The following is a 13,007-nucleotide window of genomic DNA, read 5'->3' as shown; positions in this document are numbered from 1 at the left end:
TTGGTTCTTTTTCAGAGTTTCAGTCTCCTTGGTAAAGTTTCGTTCTTTTCATTCATTATATTCCTAAGCTCATTGAACTGCCTTTCTGAGTCTCACTGAGTAGCTTCATGACAGCTGATTTGAATTCTCTATCAAATCACAATCTTCCATGACTTCAAGTTTGGTCTCTGGAGAATTGTCCTTTTCTTTTCGTGATGCTGCATTATCCTGGTTTTTAATGGTGCTTGATGAGTTGTTTCTCTGCTGCTGCATTTGAAGTAGTGAACACCTTTCTTATTTAGGTAAAACTTGGTTTACTTCGATACTAACAGTTCAACAGGTTGGTAATACAAGCTCTTCTTTTGTTTTTCCATTGGCAGCACTATAGCAAAAGTTTTTGCTTTCTCTTACCTGGGCTGCCTCTGGCTATATTTGAGAATATAGACAAAGAATACAGCAGGTACTTTCTATCCTCTATTGCCTCTGGGAGAGGTGTCACTGGAGCCGTCTTCATCACTGCCTGTGTCTCCAGTGTCACTGGTGCCTTGCTCCTGCCAGTGTTGCTGCTATTGCTGGTGTCGCCACCCTGGGCACCAGGATGGCTGGTATCTTCACTGAGTCTAAGGTCACCTGGGTCACAGACACCATTGCCATGGTGGACAGAGCGGGTGAGTAAGTGGATAGATAGAGCTGGAGGGACTGGGGTCATGGGCTCTGCCATATTGCTGCCCGGTTTCCTATGGCCATGGGTACCACTGCAGCCTGGAGGCCAGAGTCATGTACGCCACCTCTGTTGCTGCTACCGGGTTCTCTGGGGCTGCCACAGCCAAGAGACTAGGATTGTGAGTGTGGATTCTACTGTTCCTTCAGTTCTACCTTCTCTGTGTGTTCCAGTCCACCTACCTTCAGATGTATGGATGTATGGGTCTCTCTAATATCCTGGTGTGTTGGGCAGAGGAGCCATTTCTGAGTTAATTCATAACTAGTTGTTATTTTTACTAGTTGTAGATTGAGAGGGGGAGATAAAAGGAGCATCGGACGCCACCATGATGCTGACGTCAGTCCCTATTTGACTTTTTAAACCAAGAAAATATTTCAGTTCAATAAAAAAAATATAATACATTTACAAACCAGGTTTTGAAAGTATATGTGCATAGAACTTCAGTTTTGTGTGAGGAATGTACAGAGATGTGTGTTGTAATATTGTTGGGATGCTCTATTTCAGTTCTGCTCTCCTTCCTGTCAAAGTCCTGAATATATTGACTTTTTCAAGGTTCTAGCCTTAGTTTTTCAATCTGTATATCCCTTACTAAAGCTGCTTGACTCACTCCGTGTCTTCAGTTTTCATCTATAATACATCTCCTCAGCCAGATCTTTTTCCTGAACTCTAAAGCCATACTTTTCAAGTGAATACTGAGCATCTCCACTTGGAAGTTCCACAGGCACCCCAAACTCACAAGGTTCAAATCAGGACTCATGCGTTTCCCCTTTCAAACCTAATTCTTCATGTTTAAAAAAATAGGAGGGGAAGAGATATTTTAATACCATTTCCCCTTCATCCCTACTCCAGATTACATTCTTTCCCCTACGCTACACTGCCTTCAGGGCAAATCAGTTCAACTGGAGTGGAAGAAAGCATGAAGAGGCAAGGATGACAGAAGGGTGGACTGATTTTTTCATTAGCTTTGTAGGACTATTTGACTTTAGAAATATGAATGACTGTATCTTGATTAACATTATAGACGGTCTCATTTTTTTTAATGGAATGAAATACATGTAAAGATCATCAAATTTCTCTTTGGAGATGTAATCAGGGCTTAGTTCATGGAAGGTACTGCATAAAATATTAAGAGTGGGGACATCTATCCTGAAGCTCGTAATGGAATAAATGGAAGCTTTGAGGTTGAGGGTGAGAATAGGGGAAGGTTGGTGATACAGTCATATTTACATATTAGAAACATAACTCTGGCAAGTTGGCAGGATTATGGAAAGTGGCAGACAAGGCTAGAATCAAGCCATCTAAGTAGGAGGGCAGAGAGATTGAGGGCCTGACCCGGAGTGGAAGTAGTTGGGACGAAGCAGAAGTGGAGTGCAGAATTTTTTCTTAAAAATTTGAATTATAGTCAGTAGGATTTGTAGACTGTTAGGGTTGAAGGCAGTTATTAATTTAAGGTTTACCAATGTGTCTATTACTCTTTGAATTCCCTTCGTGTGAATTGCCAGTATATATTCACTTGCCTTTTAACTGTTAAGAACTGAAAGTTTGTCTTATAATTATGAATTATTATATTATATTTTATATTAGTCCTATGCCATATTTGATATAAATATTTCTCCACTCTGCTGTTCACTTGATTTCTTTTTGATTTTATATTTATATTGACTGTTTACATTTTAACTTTTAGATTCTTGATTCTCATTTATTAATATCTCCTTTTATTTCAAAATAGAAAACTCAGTTCTCCAGAGGTAGTAAACATCCTGTTCTATTTTTGCTTGTCTTTCTATATTTTAACTTTTCCATATTTTAGTTCTTAGTGTTAGGATGAATATAATTCACTTTTGGCTAGCCTAATAATTAAATTGACATAAGACCAATTAACTGGAGGGAAAAAAAACAAATTAATTTTGTAAATATGGAAATTCCAAGGGTGTGAGGCTCTCCAGCAGTCTGGCAATTGAGGCTTTTATGCCATCTTAAGCTAAGGAGAAGGAAGTATGAGTCTGGGACTTCAAAGGAAAGGCAGACAATTTACAGGAAGATGGGATGAACAAATATTTGGTAAACAAACATTTGCCATGCCATGCAGATAAGTCTTTCTGATATAAAAATTTATCTCTGGTAATAGCTCTCTTCCTGGTACAGGCTCCCCATCTAAATTCTTTTAGGCACTTAAGAGAGAGGTTTTCTTAAAAAAAAAACTACTCCCGAGTCTGTTAGACCTTGATTGTCTTCAGCTCAAAATAATACGACTGCCAAAGTGGCATATTTTGGGGTCACGTATTCTACAGCTCCTCACGATTCAGTTATCTCAGTACCATTTATTAAATAGTCCCTAGACAGCCCTTGTTTTGTAAAGCTTAACTTTATCATGTAGTACTATGATTTATTTTATGTGTATATTTGGTCTTTGTCTCTTTCTGGCACAGAGCTCTTAAAACCCTTGGAATTTCCTAAATGATGCAAGCCCAAAAGGTGTCTTTTGTAATGTTAATGAGGTAACTTTTGGAAGGCACCTAAGGATGGAGACTGGTTGCCAGGAGAACCAACCAAGTGATTAAAGGGTTGGAATATTCAGTCCCATCTCCTCCTGGGAGGAGAGAGGGCCTGGAAATTGAGTTCACTTGTCAGTGGTGAAGGGTTAAATCAATTATGTCTATGTAATGAAGCCTCCATAGAAATCCGAAAGGAGGAGGTTCAGAGAGCTTCTGGGTTGGTGAACATGTGGAGATTTGGGGAGAGTGACGTGTTCAGATAGGCCATGGAAACTCCATGCCCTTTCCCCATACCTTGCCCTCTGCATCTCTTCCATCTGACTATTCCTGAGTTATATCCGTTTATAATAAACCAGTATTCTAATAAATAAAATGTTTTTCTGAGTTTTGTGAGTCATTGTAGCAAGTTAATCTAACCCAGGGAAGGAGTTATTACAACCTGGACTTGCATCTGGCATCTAAAGTGGGAGGGAGGGCCTTGTGGGACTAAGCCCTTAATCTGTGATAGTGTAGAATTGAGTTGCATTGTAGGACACCCAGTTGGTGTCAGATAATTGCTCGGAATTGAGTGCAGAGCCTTTAATCATATATTACTTTTATATATGATTGTATCTATTTATCGGCTTTTAATTCTGTTCCACTGAACTGTATCTCTGTTTCTGCCCCAGGATGAATTCTATTTCTTGATATTTTAAAAAATGTAAAACAGATGTTTTAGACTACAAAAGGGCTATAACTCCAACCCTCACTTCAACCACAGTGCTTTTCATTCTCAATATCTTTGTATATTCTTTTCATGTATTTTTCCATATGAATTTGAAAATCATTTCACAGAGTCATCCTCTCCCTGGATTTGACCCTGGTATGATTTTTATGGTGAATATATTAAACATAAAAAATAAATTGAAGTATATACATATTTTCATCTTCTGACTCAAGACACTCCACTTATGAATTTATAAAGCTATACAGTACATTGACATTTTATAAAGATCCAATACATATCTCTTTAAATTTATTTCTAAGAACTGTTGTCATTATTAATAAAGTCTCATGGTTCTTTATATTTTTTTAGCTGGGTAGTGCTGGTAGACAAGAATGCTCTTGACTTTTCAGCATTTATGCATGACCACATTTTTTTTTAAAGACTCTCTTTTTTTAAAGAGCAGTTTTAGGTTTACAACAAAACTGAAAGGGACGTACAGAGATTTCCTGTTTATTTCCTGCCCTCACATATGTATAGCCACCCCCATTACTAACATCACTAAACATAAGGTACATTTTTTTCATTAAGGGTGGATATATCATAATCACCTAAAATCCATAAAGGGTTCACTTTCGATGCGGTACTCTCTATGGGCTTGGATTAATGTACAATGACTCATAGCCATCATTATAATATCATACAGATTATTTTCACTGCCCTAAAAATCTTCTGTGCTCTGCCTATTCATCTCTCCCTTCTACTCACCATGGCAACCGTTGATCTTTTTATTGTCCCTATAGTTTTGCTTTGTCCAGAATGTCATATAGTTGGATTCATACAGTATATAGTCTCTTTATATCAGCTTCTTTCACTTAGTAATATGCATTTAAGGTTCCTCCATATCTTGTCATGGCTTCATAGTGAATTTTATTTTAGTGCCGAATACTGTTCCATTGTCTCAAGGTACTACAGTTAATTTATCTATTCATCTACTGAAGGGCATCTTGGTTGCTTCCACATTTTGGCAGGTATGAATAAAGCTGCTATAAAAATACATGAGCTTGTGTGGACACAAGTTTTGAGCTTCTTTGCATGCCAAAGGGCACAGTTTCTGGACCTTATGGTTAAGATTATATTTTGTTTTGGAAGAAATTGCCAAACTCTCTTCCAAAGTGGCTCTACTATTATGCATTTCCATCAGCAATGCATGAGAGTTCCTGTTGCTCCGTGGTCAGCCTTTAGTGTTGTCAGTGTTTTAGATGTTGGCCATTCTAATAGGTGTGTAGTGGTATCTCGTTGTTTTAATTTACATTTCCTGATGGCATATGATGTGGCATAATTTGATATGCTTATTTGCCATGTTTATATCTTCTTTGATGAGGTGTCTGTTAAGGTCTTTGGCCCATTTTTTAATTGGGTTGATTGTTTTTCTTACTGTTGACTTTTAAGGGTTATTTGTATATTTGGAATAACAGTACTTTATCAGATGTGTCTCTTACAAATATTTTCTCGCAGTCTGTGGCTTGTCTTCTCAGTCTCTTGACATGATCTGTTTGGAGGGCAGAAGTTTTTAATTTTAATGAAATCCACCTTATCAATTACTTCTTTCATGGATTGTGTCTTTGGTGTATCTAAAAAGATCACCATACACAGGATCATCCAGATTTTCTCTTATGTTGTCTTCTAGGTTTCTATGGGTTTGCATTTTACATTAAGGTATAAGATCCATTTTGAGCTCATTTTTGTGAAGGGTGCATGTACAGTTGTTTTAGCACCATTTATTGAGGAGACTGTCCTTGCTCCATTATATTGATTTTGCTACTTTCTCAAAAATCACTTGACTATATTTATGGGAGTCTAGTTCTGGGCTCTTTTCTGATCCATTGATCTATTTGTCTATTTTATTTTTCATCAGTACACACTGTATTGATTACTGCAGCTTTACAGTAAGTCTTGAAGTTGTATAACATCAGTCCTCCAACTTTGTTTTTCTCATTCAATACTATTGTGGGTCTTTTGTTTCCATATAAACTTTAAAATCTGTTTGTCAGTATTCATAAAATAACATGCTAGGATTTTGATTGGGATTGCATTGAATCTATAGATCAAGTTGGAAATAACTGACATCATGACAATATTGATTCTTTCTATCCATTAATACAGAATATCTCTACATTTATTTAATTCTTTGATTCCATTCATCAGAGTTTTGTAGTATTCCTTATATAGATCTTATTTATATTTTGTTAGTTTTATACCTAAGTTTTTCACTTTTTGGGGTACTAATTAAAATGGTATTGTGTTTTAATTTCAAACTCTATTGTTCATTACTGATATATGGGAAAGCAATTGACTTTTTGTATATTAACCTTGCATCTTGCAAACTTCTATAATTGCTTATTAGTTTCAGGAGTTTTTCTGTCAATTCAGATTTTCTATGTAGATGATCATGTCATCAGTGAAAGTGGACAGTTTCGTATCTTCCTTCCCAATCTGTATACTTTTTCTTTTCTTTTCTTTTCTTTTCTTTTCTTTTCTTTTCTTTTCTTTTCTTGCCTTATTGCATTCACAAAGACTTTTAATACAAGTTGAAAATGAGTAGAGAGAAGGGATATCCTTGTCTATTTCCTGATCTTAGTGGGAAAGTATCAGATTTCTCATTATTACATATCATGTTAGCTGTAGAGTTTTTGAAGATAGTCTTTATCAAGTTGAGAAAGTCCCCCTCTATTTTTAATTTGCTGAGAGGTTTTATCATGAATGGCAGTTGGATTCTGTCAAATGCTTCTCCTGCCTCTATTGATATGCTCATGATCATGTGATAGCTCCTTTTTAGTTTATTGATACGATAGATTATATTATTTGATTTTCAAATGTTGACCCAGCCTTCCACAAGTAGGATAAATCCCACTTAGTCATTGTGCATAATTCTTCTTACACGTTTTTGGATTTGATTTGCTAATATTTCGCTGAGGATTTTTGCAACTTCATTCATGATATATTAGTGTGTAGTACTCTTTTTTTGTAATGTCTTTGCCTGGTTTTGATATTAAGGTAATACTGGCCTCATAAAATGAGTTAGGAATTATTCCCTCTGCTTTTATCATCTGAAAGAGATTGTAGCTAATTGGTACAATTCATTTCTTAATTGTTTGGTATAATTCAATAGTAAACCCATCTGGGTCTGATACTTTCTGTCTGGGAGGGTTATTATTTATTGGTTCAATTTTGTTGATGGATATACACCTCTTTTTGTGTGAGTTTTGGCAGAATGTGTCTTTCAAAGAATTACTCAATTTCATCTAGGTTATCAAAGTTATGTGCATAGAGTTGTTTGAACTATTCTTTTATTATCCTTTTGATGTCCATGGAATCTCTAGTTATGTCTTCTGTTTCATTTTTGATATTGGTAACTTGTGTCTTATTTATTTTTTCTTAGCCTGGCTAAAGGCTTATTGATTATTGATCTTTTCAAAGAAATGGTTTTTGATTTTGTTGATTTTTTTCCTATTGTTTTTCTATTTTCAGTTTCATTAATCTTTACTCTGATTCTTATTATTTCTTTTCTTCTGCATGCTTTGGATTTAATTTGCTTGTCTTCTAGTAGAAACTTAGATGATTGATTTTAGTTCTTTCTTCTTCTCTAACATATTCATTCAGTGCTATAAATTTCCCTCTAAGCACTGTTTTCACTGTATCCGACAAATTCTGATAAGTCATGTTCTCATTTTCATTTAGTTCAAAATCTTATTCTTCTCTGACCTATGTGTTATTTCAAAGTGTGTTGTTTAATCTTGACATATTTGGGGCTTTTCCAGTTATATTTTTGTTAACGATTTCTAGTTTAATTCCATTGTGGTGGGTGTGAGGGCAGACATTGCATCTTCTTTTGAATTTGTTAAGATGTGTTTTGTGGCCCAGAATGTGGTCTGTCTTGGTGCATATCGCATGTGAGCTTGAGAAAAATGTGTATTCTGCTATTCCTGGATGAAGCAGTCTATAGATGTCAATTATATCCAGATGGTGGATGGTGTTATTGGGTTCAACTATATACTTCCTGATTTTCTGTCAGCTGGATCTATCCAATTTCTGACAGAGGGGTGTTGAGTTTCCAACTATGATAGTGGGATCATCTGTTTCTCCTTGAGGTTCTATCAGTTTGGGCCTCACATAATTTGATGTTCTGTGGTTAGGCATATACACATTAAGAATTTTTATGTCTGGTGGGGGTAGAGATAAATTAGGAGTTTTGGATTAACAGATACACATTACTGTATATAAAATAGATAAACAACAAGACCTACTGTATAGCATGGGGAACTAAATTCAATTTCTTGCAATAAGCTATAATGGAAAAGAATCTGAAAATATATGTATAAATATTTGTATATATATGTATAACTAAATTGCTTCACTGTATACATGAAACTAACATTGTAAATCAACTGCATGTCAATAAAAATATAATTAAAAAAAGAATTTTTGTGTCTTATTGGAAAATTTGACCCCTTTTTCACTATGTAATGACCTTTATCCCTGATAACTTTCCTTACCTTGAAGTCTGCTCTGTCTGAAATTAATATCGGTACTCCTGCTTTCTTTTGATTAATGTTAGCATGTATAGTTTTCTTTATGCAATTCCCTTTAATCTGTATATGTCTTTATAATAAAAGTTTATTGTTGATAACATATTTCACATTATGCTTTTGATACACTTGTACAATTCTGTCATTTAATTTGTGCATTTTGACCACTGACATTCAAAGTGATTTTAGATATAGTTGGATTTATTTCTACCATATTCATTACTGGTTTCTATTTGTTGCCATTATTCTTTGTTCCTAATTTTATCTTCCACTATTTCCTGCCTTTTGTTGTATTAATTGAGCATTTCATAAGATTCTGTTTTCTCTTCTTAGTGTATCATTTTTACTTTTAAAAAAACTTTTTTTGTTGTTTTAAGTATTGGTCTGATAATTCCAGCATTTCTGCCATGTCTGGTTCTAAGGCTTGCTCTGCCTCTTCAGGATTTTTTTGCTTGTCTTGCCTTTTGGTATGCCTTGTAACTTTTTCTTGATAGTCAGACATGATGTATAGGCTAAAAGGAACTGCTGTTGGGGGTAGGGAAAGTTCCATAGTGCTATGATTAGGTCTTAGTCTGTTAGTGAGCTAATGCCTCTGGACTGTGACCTTCACAAGTATTTGTGTTTTTTTCTCCTCCCTTAAGTGGAAGAGGATGGCTAGAGTGGGCTGTAATTATTTTCCTTCTCTCATGTGGGAGGCTAGAGCTGGCTAGAGTTGGGTGTTTCCTTTCCCCCAGATTAGTTAAGTTCTGACCATTTACCCCAGCGTGTTAGGCTCCAGTTAACTAGTTTCTCCTGATGGCGGGCCTTATTAAGAAGAACAGAGAGCTCTAAATTAATTCAAAATGGTTCCTTTTCCCTTCCCACTGCTGAAAGTTGGAGGGGATTTTTCTCTGATATCTACTATGGGAATCCTCACAATATTGTGGGACCCCCTGCGACTGGGTCCCTCTGGAGTTTTAAGCCTCAAGGGTTGCCTGCACTAAGCCTTCAACAATTCGTCAGTCACACTTCCCGTTTCCTACTGTGGCTCTGGTTCTCAAGACTTTCCACGGGTGAGTCTCTGCTCTGGTAAACTGAGAGTCTTTGTATTTGCCTGTCTCTCCAATCTTGAGGTCAGTGGTTTGCCATGTGTCCTCCCCTCTCCTGTGGCTCCAAGAATTGTTGATCTTTCAATCTGTTCAGCTTTTAACTTGTTACGACATAGTTTTGACTTTTAAGCTCCTTACTTGCAGAACGAGAAACATGATCACTTTTAAAAATTATTGCATTATTTCTGATACTTTTGAAAAACTAGTCTATTTGATTTTCTAGGTATATTATTGTGTTATTATTGAATGACATGCTGTTTTCTTTCTTACCAACATTTATCCCCTTTATTATATTTCTTACTGTTAAGCAATACTTAAAAATAGTGCGTAGATAATTTTGTTTGTTTCTAAAGTTAGAGTGCCTAGAATTTTCTTATGGGTGAGATTTTGTTTTGTTTTGTTTTGTGAAAGAGGAGTCCTTTAACGTTATCTTTGACAATAAACTCCCTGTTAGTTTTCTGACACACACTAAATTTACACACCAAATAATTTTTTTCTGTATGAAATGAACACATGTACCACAATTTCATTTGTATATCCACCATTCTTAGTTTTTCTGCTACTACATATAGTTTCTAATCTGCTAAGTATAGTTTTCTGTATTACTCTTGATTTAAAATAATTGTAAGATGCCTCGTTAGCACAGTAGGTAGCATGTCAGTCTCATAAAATAATTGTAAAGTTGATTTTAAAAATGGAAAGTTTTTGTATGGAGTTACAGAAAGCTTGGGTGGATTTAGCTCATTGCTAACTCCTGCTGCAGATTCTCTGTATTTGAACCTGTGTCGGTTGAACTTTTCACAACTTTCCCGGATAATTAGATTATGGAAGAGTGTTCATGCATTTTCCCCTTCTGATACATTTAGAAAAACTTGAAAGTGTTAGCATATTTACCACAAAGCAATTGGTATAGGAACTCAGTTACTAGGAGGCAAAATTTGCTTGTGCACGTCCTTCAATTTCACTCACGGTATTTTTAGCTTCTGTTTATTGATCTGTTACTAAGGAGATGGTAGTGTGTAAAACAGATACCATTCTTTTACTTATGAAGAAACTGAAACTTTATCTAACCGAAGGCCATAGAATCAATAAAGGATACAGCTTGGATTCCTACTGATGCTTATTTGATTCTGAACTTTCTGCTCATAACTGGATGTCATACAGCATTTCCTTTTCAGTGGCCGAAGGCTGTAGCAGATCTCCTTGAAGTCATTTTCTCCACTGGCCGCCTCCACATTTCCTTTATCTTGGCACTTAGATTTGAATATCACCTCCAGTCTTTCCCAATACTGCTAGCTACTCTACCATATCTAGTATGCCCTCTTCCTCTTTTTCTAAGCCATGATGAAATATTTGGCTCACATGTTATGTCTTAATAGAAGGAAACAGGAGAAATTGTTGGTGTGTGTGTTTACGTGCGTGTGCATGTGAACTTGGGCATACTTCTTTATCTTCCGTCTATGGCCATCTTTCCTCTCTCTGTTGTGTTGTTTCGGTGGTATCGGTGGTGGTTTTTAACCCTTCTCTTTCTCTTTGCTCAGCAAGTCAGTTCTGGTCCCCACTGTAGTCACTTCCCAGTCAGTCTTACATGACTCCCATCCCCTTCTCCATTAAATTCCCATTGAAAAACAGTTTACCGATTTTGTCTGCTGGTAGTCATAAGTCATATTGCATGTTAGATGACCTTTTAGTTTGTTGCTGACAGTAAATTTATGCCGATACATGTTTAGATGAGTATCAGTACAGTAAAAAGGTAAGAGTTCCAAGAATTGATCATTTTTCACTTAGTCAAAAAAAATCATTCACTATTTAACTACTTCATTGTTAAAACAGTTGAGGCAAACCCTTGCTAGGAGAATAATGAACTCAAAGAAATGACTCGTCTCCTCTTCAAAGCTTGATGGTCCATACTACATGTGAGATGCAAGTTAATTGAATACAACATGTATAACTGTATAAACCCACACATAGATCACCACATGTATTTTGATAACCATCCATTCAGATTGCTCAGAGTTCATGAGGTGGTGAAAATGTGCTTCAGATTCTCATCAGAGATGTCTAGAAATTAAAGTGAATGCCAAATGTCAGCAGGGTTGGTAAATCAACCCAAACTAGTTATCAACCCTAATGTATTACTGTGTAACATGACTTCTATGTTGGAGCTTTTTGTGATTTTATTTTAAGTAAAACATTCACATCTGGGAGCATTAGAAGTAAACTAGACTTTAAGTCAGTTAGCAAAGGAACTTAATTAAAGTCACACTATTTTACAGAAGTTTATTACCACTGAGAAGCTCTAGCATGCTCTGCCTCTGGTTGTGACAGAGGCACAGAAAGTGACATACATGGCTGTCCATCACCTTAGTTGTTTCCTGTGTGTGGTTTTTTTCCATCCAACAAGAAGCTATAACTTTATTAATGATAGAAACAGTACAAATTTCAAACCAAGCTGCAGTTACTCTTTTGAAACACCAAAAAAAAACAAAAGTCCTCTTTTCAGGAGGTTACATTGTTAATTCCGTAATAGCATTTACAATATCATTACTGTTGTTCTTCAGGGCTCCAACTGCCTTTGCTCTCGACACATTTGCTTGTGACATGACCAATTCTATGTCCTTAACTTCCATGCCTGTTTCATCAAACTCTTCCTCTTCACTCTCCTCTTGTACAGTTGGAGTCTGTGGGTTTTCTTGAATGTTTGAGACAGCTTCACCTTGAACTTTGAATTTCTCAGCAGCTGCTAGCTGTGCTTGCTGAGATAAATCCTCGATCTTGGCTTCCCCCAAAACTATGCAGGTATCTGAAGCTGGGCTCTTGTAGACATCTAGTTTTGTGAAGACAAAGAAGATATTCTTAGATTTCCAGGTAGTGACTCTAGTAAGCTCTGTAACCTGTCAAAGACCCAGTTTGGACATAGCTTTCCGTGACTTCTTTACACTCTGGCTCTGTTTTGCTTTACCGACTGGTTCTTCATCGATTTCAGCTGCTGCTGCCCGCTGGGCTTGTGTGGTTGTCTGTGTAGAATCCTGTTCCTCGAGCTGTGGTAGTGATTCACCACTGTTAGATTCTGTTCCAGACCCTGTCCCAGCCTGGGGCTGTGGCAACTCCTGCTCTGTAGCAGGGACGGTTTCTGTGGCTTCACTGGGCATTTTATGCAGGGAATGTGGAACCAAGACGGTGGCAGAAAGAGGGCGAGCGAGAGCTGTTTCCTGTCTTGATTAGATGGGATAGTAAGGCCATCACTTGGGTAGTTGGCCATTTTAAGATAGTGTCCCACAGATAAACACCAAAGACTTATAATTACATGTGCTACTAACGCTTTATAGAGCTGTTAAGGGTTTAATTTAATGGTGCTTGAAGAATCAAATGAGTCTGGTGTTGATGCCTTAAGTGCTTGAAAAGGAATTTAGTTTACAGTACCACATTAAC

At 36.5% G+C, this 13,007-nt stretch overlaps 1 pseudogene; it reads right to left on the bottom strand.

Annotated features, from left to right (window-relative positions):
- Positions 1 to 12,082: 12,082 nt before the first annotated feature.
- LOC102528282 (nascent polypeptide-associated complex subunit alpha-like) lies at positions 12,083 to 12,757 on the bottom strand (annotated as a pseudogene).
- Positions 12,758 to 13,007: the final 250 nt, after the last annotated feature.

Source organism: Vicugna pacos, chromosome X, assembly GCF_048564905.1.
Source record: "Vicugna pacos chromosome X, VicPac4, whole genome shotgun sequence".
In the NCBI taxonomy this organism is placed as follows: Eukaryota; Metazoa; Chordata; class Mammalia; order Artiodactyla; family Camelidae; genus Vicugna; species Vicugna pacos.
This window is presented reverse-complemented; position numbering and strand designations above follow the sequence as displayed.